Source organism: Myotis lucifugus, unplaced genomic scaffold, assembly GCF_000147115.1.
Source record: "Myotis lucifugus unplaced genomic scaffold, Myoluc2.0 scaffold_132, whole genome shotgun sequence".
Lineage (NCBI taxonomy): Eukaryota > Metazoa > Chordata > Mammalia > Chiroptera > Vespertilionidae > Myotis > Myotis lucifugus.
The window spans coordinates 524,678-539,331 of record NW_005871180.1 but is presented as its reverse complement, the minus strand read 5'-3'; the positions used below and the strand labels follow the sequence as shown (position 1 = coordinate 539,331).

The following is a 14,654-nucleotide window of genomic DNA, read 5'->3' as shown; positions in this document are numbered from 1 at the left end:
CGGGTAACCCCCATGGACCTAAGTCCCCCCACTCCCTAACTTATCAAGGCTATCAAAACCTCGATTATCCCCCCCCTCATGACTGGTAAGCCCCACGATTTCTTCCTACAGCCCTGAGGTCCAACCCGCTCCTCCTACTAGACAATCCTCCCCAACTGAATCCCTTCCCCCCCTGCTCACCCCCAACGGACTTCCCTTGTAGGCCCAGTCACCCTTAACTGGCCCTCCCTGCTGGCCCGGTTGCCCCCAACTGCCCTCCCCTGTTGGCCCGGTCACCCCTAACTGCCCTCTCCTTCAGGCCTGGTCCCCCCCCAACTGCCCTCCCTTGTTGGCCCGGTCACCCCTAACTGCCCTCCCCTGCAGGCCTGGTCCCCCCCAATTTCCCTCCCTCCCCTGTAGGCCCAATCGCCCCTAACTGCCTTCCCCTGCTGGCCTGATTGCCCACAACTGCCCTCCCCTGCTGGCCATCTTGTGGCTGTGGGCGCTGCCATCTTTGAGGGCAGGTCAGTCAATTAGCATATTCCCTCCTTATTGTCTGTGGGCACTGCCATCTTTGTGACAGTGTGAGGGTCAATTAGCATATTCCCTCTTTATTAGTAGGATAAGGAGCATATTGGTATAGATATTATTTGAGGCTGGTATCTCAATAAAATATTAATATGAATAGAATCTAAACATCTATTATTTTTAAATGTATAAACAAAATTATTAGAAAAAGTACATTGAAAAATACATATTGAAAAAATATGTCAGAATAGTATGACTATAGGTACTTTTTTTAAATTTATGCATATCCTGTATTTTATAAAATGTTTCCACTGAACATACTATTCTTATATTTGGACAAAGGAAATATGACATTTTTTAAAAACAAAAAAGATGCATGAGGGACATAAATAATTGAGGGACAGAGTGATGAGGTCACAAGAGGTCATATGAAGGGTAGTGCAAAGACATGTATACATTTACTAAAAGGATATAATAAAACAAAGAAAAAGAAAACTGTCAATGTTTTGCCATCGTTGTGGGAGGAAAGGAAGTTGCAGAAAATACTTGCATTCTGTCTCACTCTTTAAAAAGTCGCTGACTACCAATCTTAACTAGGGGTGTATTTGTGTCAGGTAGAAGCATCATTTACTGCACAAGAAGCATTTTTACTTCATAATTGGAAGAGTTACCATTTGCATTTTTTAGTATCATTAAAGATTTAAGCACATAGAAAAAAAGTGTAACAGCCACAAGCCCACAATTCAGCCTGTCAAAACTTTGCTAGATTAGTTTCAGATATTATTATTGGTATTCTCAAGTAATATATTGTAGCTTTATAGTGGAGGAGGAAGAGGGAAGCCTGCAGGTGTGCCCTGGTTGGAGGTGTTGGCATGAGGCAGCTATCGGTGGGCTGACTAGAAGGGAGCACCCTCTGTATTTAGTCAGGGGTGCATTTTTGGCTTTCTCTGGTCGGTCCCAAGTTGGAAATGGGACAAAAATTAGGGAAGTTTTAAAAAAATATTTTTATTGATTTCAGAGAGGAAGGGAAAGGGAGAGAGAGAAACATCAATGATGAGAGATAATCATTGAGCAGCTGCCTCCCGCATGCCCCATACTGGGGATCAAGCCTGCAATCCAGGCATGTGCCCCAACTGGGAATTGAACTCCTGTGACCTCCTGGTTCATAGGTCGGTCCACTGAGCCATGCCAGCCAGGCAAAAATTAGGGAAGTTTTTAATCAACTCCTGGCCTTTTGGGGTCAGTTGTTATAAATGTTATTGTTTAGCCTTTTGGATTGTCATTAAAGATAGAGATCTGACTTCCTGCAAATCTTAAAACAGTCTGGCTTCCTGGCCTGTTTAAGGGACAGCTGAAGGTTATGGATCAGAGTTTTGTTTTTAATATATGTTCTGGCCATTGTATATTTAGTCCCATGATACACAAACCTCAAAATTCATTCATGTTTACTTGTGGAATGGTATTTCATTGTATGACTATTCAACAATTTATTTATCCATCCTACTGTTACTATAAACTCAGATGCCAGCTTCTCACCATTACAATCAGTGCTGCGATTAATATTCATGTCTGCTTATAGAAGAAATACTCTTTTATCCAGTGATTCATGCCAATCTTTCCTGGTTTATATCCATTTTTTGTGTTTAGACCAGAAAGATCTGATAACTTTTTATTAGTCAGTCTTTCCCTTTGGTCAATCTAGTGCACTGTGAGAGCTGAATCACAGACCGCTAGAGTCAGGAAACACTGCCCTGGACCTCCAGAGCCTGCAGATGCAGAGGTAGGCCAGAACATCACATTTGCTTGGTGTTTGAATGCCTATGAGGAAAAAAAATCATTATTTCTCCTCCTTTTGCAAAAATGTAAGTTCCACTTTTTTCCCCCTCCTTCTCTTCATCTGGAATCAGTCATGATGGCATCTCTACCACTTCTCCAGGACAGGAACCTCTTTGAGCTGGTCATTCATTATAAATAGCATTTATTCAGGACATTATCACATAAAGCTCACTCAGTGTGAACATTTTCGGTCAAGGTCAGGTGACCAATAGATACTTAACTGGAAGTTAAATTGACCGCAAGTTCAAGATGAGCCCTTGGTATTGAATAATTGTCAACACTATTATTTTATGTTCACCCTCTCCTGTAAAAGCTCTACTGTATATTGAATATTAGTATTGTAATACACCTTTTATACATATGTGCTTTCTAGGAGTGTCATAGTTTTTACTCCAGAAAATCACTTAATACACACTCATGTGAATAGTAAATATTTATTTCAAAGAAATAGTAAAAAATAAAAACATATCAAATAGGAAAGATAAGTTGTGATCCTTACTTATGTGACCAAGTTTTAAAAACCCAACCTCTTAAATCACAATCCTTTTTCTTTTTGTATATCCCATTACCTCCATTATTTCTTGTGTGAACTTTTGAAAACAAAAAAAACCCCTTTCTAACAAATCTTATTGTCTCTGGGCTGGCCCCCTTTCAGTCTGTTCTTTCAACTGCCAACAGGGTGATGTTTCTGAAATGAAAATCTACTTACCCCCTGCTTGAAATCCAGTGAGGCTTCTTATTATCTGTAGGATAAATAGTAACTGCTTAGTCTGATATGAAAGGTCCCTTGTGGCCTGAACACTGCTCTGAGCTCACCTGGCGCGCTCAGCATAACTGCGCTCCAGGTGGCCTGTTCTTCAGCTCCACCCACGCTTCCCAAAGGTGACACAAAGCCCTGGGCGCTTTGCCTAGAATATTCCCTATTCCCTATTTATTGGTCTTCCTCGACCTTCAGGACTCACCTACAGTGACCTGCTCTGTGAAGCTGTTCCAGAGCCCGCGCCCTCGCCCACAGATCAGGAGCCCCCTCCCGTCTGTGCCCTGGGCCTACACATGCCAAAGGATTTTGTAATTAAAAGCATTGGTCTCCCCCACTAGACTGGGGGTTCTTTGAGGGCAGGGACTGTCTTGAAATTCCAATCCCTTTTTCAGCTCCAATTTAAACCAAAAAAGTATAGACACATGTAAATGTGCATACAAACATGTATATTAAACCCTGCTCTCCAGGTGGCTCCGAGACGCTCTGTGAGCCCTCTTCCTGGCTCAGCGGACGAGGCTGCTGCTGTCAACCTTCCAGTGGCTCTTAAATGACCACAGAGGCTTCTTCTTTTTTTTCAGAGGAACAGGCTCAGCTTTATTTTGCGGTTCCTCGGGCGAGGTCGGCAGGTGGGGACCCGGCGCCCTGGGCAGGGATCGGGGCGTGGACAGGGACAGGGGCTCAGCGGCTCAGCAGAGCGTCCAGCATCTCTTCACACATGGCTAGGCACCACGGCATGTGGAAGCAGCCTTTGAAAGGACCTCCCTTGATGGTGAGGGCAACCGTCCCATCTCTGTTTAGGCAGCCAAACCACTCCCCATGCTCAGGATCTCGAAACTGGTGGAAGGTGTACTCAGCCACCTGGTAGAAGAGGTGCAGTAAGGCAGGGTCCCCACTGTCGCTGTAGCCCATAAGTAGGGCAATCATGGCTTCACTGTGCGGCCACCAGAGCTTCATGGCCCACTCCAGCTGGGTAGGGCAGAGATCATCCACATCCTGGAAGTACAAGAGGCCTCCGTGGTCAGGATCCCATCCAGAGCAGAAAGGTAACAATAGGAACTTGTCAATAATGTGGCCTCGAAGTTCAGGGTCACCTTTCCAGGTGGCGTGACGGAGCAGGATCCATCCATCCACGCACTAGAATCTAGTGCGTGGCCTGCATTCTGGTGTCTCCCCAGGCAACCGGGGAGTTCCTTGCCATCCTCTGACACATTCTCCAGCACAGCCTGCCCATCCCTCTGGACATGCTGCAGAATCCTCTGGGCGCACCAATCATCCAGCTCCGCGTACTTGCTCGCCATCTCCTTGTCGGCCTCCCCGAGCTGCTCCACCAGGTTGAGCAGCATCATGGGCACCGCCATGGACTCTGAGGCTGGGGCCCCTGGGAGCCAGGGCCGGCCCAGTCCCGATGGGTCTTTCCGCACCCAGTGGACGATCTGATCCATCATCTTCCACAGCTTCGCTCTGGTAACGTGCTTCCCCTGTCACCCTCCACAGCTCATCCATGGCCATGATGTAGAAACACTCGCTAAAGATGGTTCACTGCACCTTGACCGGGCGGCCATCCCGCGTCAGGACAAAGGCACACTTCTTCCCAGGAGGTGCCACTCGGGCATAGCGCAGCAAAAATTCGCCACCTGCTTTAGCTGAATCCAGAAGTTCAGGGCGGCGGAAGCGCTCAAATCTGCGGTACAAGCGACAGTACATCCACACCTGCCTCCCCTGCAGCCAGACATACTTGAGGTCGTCATACACCTTCCCGTTGCGGCCCAGGCAGGTGAAGAAGCCCCCATGCTCCTGGTCGTGGGAGTGCTCCAACCAGAAAGCCACCACGCAGTCCAGCTCCTGCTCCACGCGCTCCTTCCAGGCTTGCAGAGTCTCTCGCTCCTTCTCCATGTCCTCTCCTCCAAGAAGCCAAACGGAGCGGGTCACGATCCCGTGACTGTCACTCAGCTGATCCAGCTTTCAGAGGCTTATTCTTTGAAGAGGTCAGCACAGGCATCACCAAGTGTGTGTGTTTGTGTGTGTGTGTGTGTGTGTGTGTGTGTACCTGACTTTTAGCTCCTCTCTGCCACTTGCTTTCTGAAGTTGGACATGTTACTTAACCTCAAGGCTTCAATCTCCTCATGAGGAAATCGACCTTCGTTATGTTTTGGGATCTTGGACAAGTTATTAAAAATCTCAACCTAAGATTCATCAAGAATAAGACCATTTCTCTTTACAGCATTTTCTATCTTTAGCATCCAGAAAAATACCTGGCTCAGTAAATGTTTACTGAATAACTTGAAGGAAGAAAGCAATGAGAGCAGAAGGAGAGTGGGGAGGGAGGGAGGAGATAGGGAGGGAAAGAGTGGAAAGGAAGGAAGAGGACATGCAACAATCTGAGGCATTTCTTGATGTCAACACAGGTGAGGGAATACCTAGGCAACCTTGGAATTCTGTTGGAAAAAAGAAATAGGAAGAAACTGATGCTGTGTAGGCAACTAACAGTGTTCACACCAAAAAATGTCTTGTGGGACACAAAATTAATCAGACATGAAACTTGCTCCAAAGGCGCTTTCCTTCTAGTAAAGGAGATTAAAACATGGGTCCTCATAAAACTACTAAGCCAGTAGTGAGAACTGTCTGGGGAAATAGACCTTCTGTAAATGTTAATTGAATGAATAAATAAAAGAGCAAACAGAAGTACAGATAAAGTTCTTATAGGACTCCAGAGGTGGAAGAAATTCCAACTGGCTGAAAGGCTATGGGAAGGGGGAAGCAATGCTTGACCTTGACCTTGAGGTTAGGGAGGATTTGGATAAAATGGATAAGGAGCAAGAATTAGAGGTGATGGGAAGATGGGGACATTACAGGTAGGGTGAAAAGTGGGAAGAATGAGTGGGAACTGGGATTACTTCAGTGTGGCCAAACAACTCAGTTTTAATGGCTCACAGAAAGACACATGTAAATGTGCATACAAACATGTATATTAAACCCTGCTCTCGAGGGTTCTGTCACTACAAATTCTAGCAATTTAGATGTATTGTTCACTCATATTGCCTTTTCTACTATTATGGTAACCATCCAATATCATTTCTATCTCTCCAAAAGCTTAACAATATATTCGGAAGTAACCAAAGGAATAGTAGTCATCATACTGATAAATAACTATTGTAACTCTAACCTCATTACATGCAGCAAACAGGAGATTAGGACATGAGCTCCCAAGTTGGGCAGGTGGCAGAGGTTTCATGTCCTTGTTTCCTAGTGGGGGATTGAAAATTCTGCAATCAGAGTAAACCAAAGGCTGAATGAGGTGCTTAGATCAGCAGGCATAGCAAACCAGATAGTGACTTAAATGTTACTGCACCTGATCACATGGAAGGCACTTTCTGCTTATGCTCAGAAGTCTAAATTTCTATAGAGAAAGAATATTTTCCAGTTTTCAAAGCTTAACCTTTAGTGGTCATGACAGCTACATTTGTGTGCTCCTCAAGGGTCCTTAATAGAGGAGGTTGAGTATGACAGTGAGAGAGGAAAACAATGTTTTCTGCTTTATAGACATTTTAAAATGTTAAATAACATGGTATTTTTCTTTCTAGTAACATTTTTTTTAATTTAGAGTAGATTTCTGAATTTTTTTTTGAATTATAAGCAATCCCATAAAAGGTAGTAAAAGGGGAAGTTCAATATATTTTTAAAATATTATGAAAAAAGCTATTTCCTTATCTCTATAAACTTCTTATTTTCAAATGTTCACAAATCACATTGATTCTCTGGGGTAATTTAAATACAGAGTTTAAAAATCCTCTTGTTTGACAACAGAATGAGAGTATATGAAATTCTAAGAGATTTATGTTACTTAGCTTTCCATAACTACTGGTTACCCCTGATGCTATGCCTGGTACAAGCTGGGTACTGAGGATATAACAGTAAAGAAACTTCCTGTATCCTAGGAAGGTCAGGAGAAGCAGACAGGGCCACACAATTCTGGGCCATTCAGGTAAAGATAATGGGAAACAAATGTCTTTAAGAGCTTGAAGGAAGGCACCTAACCCTTCTTGAGGGTCAAGGAAGGATCCTAGAAGACATGCCAGGCAGCTGAGTAAATCAAAGGAAAGGGTTGAAGGCGATGTTCTGGGACAGAAAGACCAGCATATTCAGAGGCTGCAGGTGAGAGAATGCAATATTGCAATGAGTTGTGAGAAAACAAACCTAGCCAAACCCATTCATCACACCGCCCAGGTTCCAAATGCAATGTGTCATATACATATTATATTTCTGAAGCAGAAATAGCCTTCTTTGACGGATATTGCTTTTCAAAACTGATTGATGAAACAAATAATCTTAAAAATGTTAATCCACTGTAATTGTTTTGGAGTATTTTCTTCAAGATAGAAGTTTGTGGAAAGTCTTTTATCTTCTATTTGGCATTTGCCATTGGTAAATAAATCCTCTTTGAAACATAATTGGTCATTTGAGAAAAATTATATCCCTTTTCTTGCCATTGGTATACAGCCCAATGGACTGTGCTGGAATTCCTCATGAATTTGCAGGCCTCAGCTCACCCAAGTGTCCACTGAGTTCCTGTTGGAGGAGACACCTTGGCCAAGGTCTCAGATTCTGGGGATATAGCAAGATGTAGCTAAACTCAGGTTTTAAAGTCCCTATCCAGTGTTGTTTCCCTAATATATGAAGTGTTTAGTCCTAAATTTTCCTACAAAGGCTTTATAGGGATCCGATAGTTCTTTTGTAAAGCATCCACTGTGACATCATCCTTTGTTTCTACTTTCATTGTCCCCCACGTGGATATTCCAGTTAATTAATGAAAGGTCAGGTGACAAATGATTTGCTTTCCAATGGGATCTTGATATAAATTGTGGAGAGTGATTATGTGTGCATGGCTTGGGGACAGCCTGCATTTACATGGCTAATTATGATGCTCAGCTCTTGTGAGCCAGCCCCGTTGGGTCGGGTCAGGACAGGAACAAGGAGAAACCACCAAGGACAAAACACAAGACACCCAAATTATGCTCCTCGATAACTGAACAGCCAGAGGCACATTTTAGAGAAAGCCGAGTGACTTGTTATTACAATTCTCAGGGTCCTTTTACTTAAGGCTTCAAATGGCCATAGAACCAAGTGACATGAAAGAGATGAGCTGCAGGTCACAAGAGGCTGTTTTTGATAAAGTTCTTCACAGTGTGAGGGGGTAAGTGAACTCTCAATGACCAATAAATGGGAAGCTCCTTTTACATGTCTCTAATTCTACTAAAACTCTTCCTGAGACCAAATGAAGAATCTGTCTTCTCTATTTTCCTTCCTCTGGTTGCCAAGTAAATTTATAAGAGAAAATGAATGACTTCTGTTTTATTGAGGGTCTTTGGGTGTGTATTTTTGTTTGTTTGCTTGTTTGTTTTATTTTGTTTTGCACTGGACCTAGTTAAGTCATCAAGATTAGAGGCTTGTGATTCTTACCAGTGTTGATGAACTATGTTTTTAATCTTTGGTGATTCAACTTTTGATGTTGATCTCTGTGTGGGTTCCCTGGGATTTTACAGAACACTAATCACCTGCAACAGAAAACTACCATTTCTTAGCTTCTCCCTTCTCTGTAAGCATATCATTCATAACCTCCTTTGAAGGCAGTCTCTGAATCAGACAATTTTGTGTTCCTATCTCAGTTGAGCCTCTCTACAGCTGAAAGACACTGGGAGAGTTTATTTAAACTTTCTAAGACCCAATTTTTTCACCTCTACAATTGGGGTGACTATAGTGTCCACATTAAAAAAAAATTCCTTAGCATCATTACCAAGCTGTCGTATGAGCATTTGGAAGTTGTTATATATAAACACATATTTTAAATGAATCAGTACTTTTCTAGGCAAAGAGTACATATTTTTTAAAAATCTGGGATTTTCTTTTTCAATTTTAGAGAACTATGTTGTGCATAATTACTATTTAAATCACTTGTAACACAATATTGAAGGCAAAATTAGAATTTGCTTTTTAATTAACTCTCAGTCAAAAAATAAAATGGAACTTTGTTTTCTTCTTCTGGTTAAAAAAATATGGTCTCTACATCACAGGGTCTTGGTGAGGATTCAATGAGGTAAAGTGGACAAAGCCCTTAGTAAGGTTCCTAGCCCATCTTAATCCTTATAATAAAAACCTAATATGCAAATCGACTGAACAGCAGAACGACCAGTTACTATGACATGCACTGACCAACAGGGGGCAGATGCTCAACGCAGGACCTGCCCGCAGGCCCCAGGTCAGTCAAGGTGGTTGCTAGCGGCCCTCCCCCGACCAATTGCCCTGCTGGTCACCCTGCAGAGTGAGGCAACTGGCAGTGGTGGAAGGGGGTGGGGCCAGCCGGCAAGTGGGCCAGCCCCACCCCCTGACCACCTCATCGGTTGCCTCTGCAGCCGATCTGTAAGGTGACCAGCAGGGCGATTGGGGGGACCCTGCTGGCACCCGCCTTGGCTGGCCTGGCGCTGCCCCCTCACCAGCCCCGACCCCTGCTGTCACTGCTGGTCGCCTCCCTCTGCAGAGGGAGTTGACCGCGGGTCCCCCCCCCCCCCTGATAGCCCCACCCCCACAGAGAGAAGTGACTGGCAGCAGAGGAAAGGAACAAGGCCGACAAGCGGGTGGTGCCAGGCCAACCAAGGTGGGTGCCAGTGGGGGACCCCTTACCACCCCACCAGTTGCCCCACAGATGAGCCCTGATCACTGGCCAGGCCTAGGGACCCTACCCATGCACGAATTTCATGCACCAAGCCTCTAATAACTCAATAAATGTTATCAAAATACTAGTGGTCTGGTGCATGAAATTTGTGCACAGGGGGTGTGTGTCCCTTAGCCTGGCCTGCACCCTCTCCAATCTGGGATCCCTTGGGGGATGTCCGACTGCTGGGGGATGTCCCTGTGGGATCAGGAATAAACTGGCAGTCAGACATCCCTCTCACAATCAGAGACCCCTGGTTCCTAACCACTCTGCCTGCCCCCCCGCTGGCCTGATCACCCCTAAATGCCCTCCCCTGCTGGCCTCATGGCCCTCAACAGCCCTCCCCTGCTGTCCTCATGGCCCCCAACTGCCCTCCCTGGTCAGAGGCCCTTCATGGCCAGGAGGCCCTCCCTCTGTGACTGGGCGCTGCCAAGACAGCCAGGCCACCAGACAGAACATCCACTGTCATCGCATGCAGTTGGTTTAGTTACATCATAAATTCCACCCCCAACTCCATTCAGTAGGAAATGCCAACTACCTGGAACCTATGGAATAACGCCTGCTCATTCCCTGCAGGTGTCTGAGCTGTGTATGTGGGAAAAGGTAGGATGTGTGTGTTATCTAATCTAATAAAAGAGAAACATGCAAATTGACCACACCTCTGCTACACCCTAAGCCAGGCCCACCAGCCAATCAGAGTGACTATATGCAAATTAACCCAACTAAGATGGCGGCTGGCAGCCACGGAGCTGGAGCAAGCAGGAGGCTTGGTTGCCCGGTGATGGAGGAAGCCAAGCTTCCCGCCTGCCCTGGCCAGCTGTGGCCTCCACTCAAGGCAACAAAGTTTCAATTATAGATGATAAATAAATCCCAGATACCTGCTTCCAGCCAGCCTTCACTGGGAGCTTGGGTGGCTGGGGGCCCTGGCCAGCCTGCAAACAGCCATCAGCCCATCACCCAGACTGGCCAGGCACACCAGCAGGGCCCCCCACCCTGAAGGGGGTGTGGCCAGCCTGAAAACGGCCCTCAGCCCCTCACCCAGGCTGGCCAGGCACCCCAGCGGGACCCCCACCCTAATCCAGGACACTGTTCAGGGCAAACCAGCTGGCCCCCACCCATGCTCCAGAGAGCTCCCACTCCTGGCAGGTGAGCATCTGACCCTCCCAGGTGGGAAGAGAAGCCAGCGGCCATGAAAGGTAGGGTCCTCCCCAAAAGGTGCCCCTGAGGCAGAGGGCAATACGGGCTTTCCCCTGCGTGTGTGGTTTTTGAACTGTGTCACCTGAACCTCCAGCCTCTTTAACAGCATGAGACTCAGAGGAGGGCTGTGCCGTAGACCCCACTCTCAGAACGCACTGGCAAGGCGATCGTCTGGCAGCACTGGTGGCTGCACTTGGGGCTCCATGATTCATCCCATCCTTGACCCACCAAGGGCTGTGAGGCCTGCCAGGTGCCCTGCAAGCCTGCTCCTCCCATTTGTGCCTGGCCTGGCCAGGAGGCCCTCCCTCCAGGGCCAGGCATGGAATGCTTGCCTCGTTGCCACGGCGATGAAGCAAACATTCCGCCAGGCTGCTCACGCTGCCCAATCTCAGTGGCTGCCCCCCATCAGGACTGGGGGACTCCAGCCAGGCTGACAGGACTGGGCGCCACCATCTTGTGGCTATGGGCACCGCCATCTTTGTGATAGAGTGATGGTTAATTTGCATAGTGCCCTTTTATTAGATAGGATAATCTGACTGGTAAAGTAGAATTTTTAAAACTTCCTAGAAAGCACTTGCCATTTTAAAAATTCATAACTGCACAAACCCTGAGTTTCATTACTGAGAGGTAGCCAACTTCAGTTCTAGGTATTGAAGCATATATTTCTTTAACATTAGGTTGTCAATAAGTGATCATGTTGGTGATATTTGTAGTTAATGCCATGCAGAAATTTTATGTGGATGAAAATAGCTCATTTTTGAAGAATAAATGATGTTTTCTTACTGTACTACAAAGTAACATGAGGGAGAAGGGACTGTTTGTGAGATCTGTAAATCTCTTTATGCATAGAGTTCTTTTAAGAGCCCTCCTGTTAACTTGGTTTATTGATGTAGACATCCTTAAGCTAATAATAGTATGACTTCTGGTCATAATAATATTTGAATCTTTGAATGCTACTTTAAAAAAAGTTGTATCATGAAAAATTTCAAAAATATACAAAAATAAAGAGAATATTATAATAAGTCTGTGTACATATCATCCAGCCTCAATAATTAATAATGCATGGTCAGTTATTTTTATGTTTGAGTCTTTTTCCAGCTTTTTTGAGATATAATTAACATATAACATTGTGTAAGTTTAAGGTATACAATGTGATGATTTAATACATGTATATATTGTGAAATTATTACCATAATACTGTTAGTTAACATCTCCATCATATCTTATAATTATCATTTTTTGAGTGTGGTGAGAACATTTAAGATTTATTTTCTTATCAAATTTCAAGTGTATTACAGTATTGTTAACTATAGTCACCATGCTATATATTTTATTCTCAGAACTTATTCATTTTATTACTGGAAGTTTGTGCTCTTGGACCAACATCTCCTCATTTCCCCCACTGTCAGCCTCTAACCACAACCACTCTACTCTCTTCTCCATATAAATGAGATCATACAGTATTTGTCTTCCTTTGTATGACTCATTTCACTTAACATAATGCCCTCAAGGTTCATCCATGGGCACTTAGGTTACTTCCATGTCTTGGCTATTGTAAATAATGTTGCAATGAACATGGGTGTGCATATATTTTTTCTAGTTAGTGCTATTGTTTCCTTTGGTTTCAGGTCTTACATTTAAGTCTTTAATCCATTTTGAGTTAGTTTTTGTGAATGATGTAAGATAGGATTCCAATTGCATTCTTTTGTATGTGAATATCCAGGTTTCCGAGAAACATATATTGAAGAGACTGTCCTTTCCCCATTGGATATTTGGGCTCTGTCTTCAAATATTAGTTGCCCATACAGGTGTGGGTTTATTTCTGGACTCTCAATTCTGTTTCATTGGTCTATGTGTCTGTTTTTATGCCAGTGTCATATACTGTTTTGATTATTGTAGCTTTGTAATATATTTTTTATCCCTTCACTTGATCCTGTAGCCACAAGGAGGACTTCAAAGTAAGCCACTCTGGCCCAGGGAACCCACTGTCACAGATGGAAAAGCAGCTCACAAGGTGTCCGAATCAGGGACTGGCGTTACCTGGAGTTTCTGTGCCATCCCAGATAGCATGTATCCAATATCTGCTTGGTGCTTTGCCCCCTTGATTATTCCATGGTGCTAATGCCTCCTGGCTAAGAGCTAGATGTCTATGTGAGCCAGTAGCCACATCCAGTTTACACCTCCCTTCAGTTATCCCCCCTGTTCTTCCAGTTGTGGTACTGTTTCTTCCTGGACAGTTTGCTTCCAGGAGAACATTCAGTCATTCCGTGAGAGTTTAGCACTATTAAAGGCCCTTCTATTGAGCATATTGTTGGCAAGGGAAACAGTGCCTTGGCCAGCAATCCACTGCCTGAAACATGCTGATAGTTCCTAACCATGCACAATTTTGCATAAAAGTGGCTAGCATGGAAGCACCTACTGTTTGGACCTGGGTTCTTGCCCTCCCGGCTGCTGGGGCTGCTGCTGCCTCCCTCTGACCTATGACATAGGCTGGCCATGGACAGATTATGATGCACGCGCCTGTCTGAGCTCTGGGCTTGAAGCCAACAGAGGTAATTTAGGCTTCTGTCAGTAAAAGCACTTAAAAGCAAAAGAGATTATTTCATTTTGACCTTTTCTTCCCATAATTCAAATAAGGTGAAATTCATTTTAGTAGTCATTCGTCAAAGGCATTTTGGCTGTTATTATTAAACCCTTGCTTTTAAAAGTAAGCAAATGCTTATTAAGAGGAAATTATTGGGCTTCCAGATAGTCTTCATTTAAAAAAAATCATCCTTAAACAATGTAAGATCACAGAATTTTTAGAGTTGCTTAAACTTTGCTTCACAACTGGCTTTTAAGTCATTCATTTACAGACCAAAGTGCAGAGAGAAATACATCATTTCTCCCTCCTTTTTGGGAGGTTGCTCTTTTAAGTGAATGCTTATCGATTGTCCAGTCCTTCTGAGGTGCTTGTTTCTCACTGATGGCCATTATCACTGACCAGAAAGCACTTAAATAAAGCACACAACACATGTGAAATGAAGGTTTGGGGGTAAAAATCTTTCCTACAGTAACTTGATTTGTGGATGAGTAGAGTATAAGGAAGCTGCCTCAGCTGGTTCTGCTGTCTACCTCCTTCTGATGATAAGGGAAGGGACAAAGCAGAGCTCAAGTTTTCACTGGAGGACACATTTTTTTTCTTAGACGTTTGCTTACAAAAGCAGAAAAAGCTGCTGTTCATGTTTTCATTTAGTTGACAAAATCGCAGTTATCTATTTTAGGGAGTATTTGATTTTTGTTAACAACTGTGAGTCATTTAATATATAATACATGCTTTGGGTTTCATTCTGTCAAACTTCAGAACAAAATTTCAGATTTCCTGTAAATGGAATATATGATTTGTCTAATGTAGAATAAATCTGACATATGTTTAAACAAAATGATTGCATAATGAATTACTTTAACCTGGGAACCTGAGATTCCTAGAAGTTCTGAAAATGCCTTGGAAAATATATGCTGATTTTAATGTACATGGTGCAAAGTTTCTTTTGATGATAAATATAGAAGGACATAGTCTTCTATCTGATTGTCAAAGGGCACTTGAATATCGCTTGACATTACCACTTGTATCATGGAGTTACATGGTCGGGGGAGGGGCCTTCTACT

General features: G+C 44.1%; 1 pseudogene; it reads right to left on the bottom strand.

The window, feature by feature from the left end:
- Positions 1–3,723: 3,723 nt before the first annotated feature.
- Positions 3,724–5,037, bottom strand: LOC102442158 (annotated as a pseudogene).
- Positions 5,038–14,654: the final 9,617 nt, after the last annotated feature.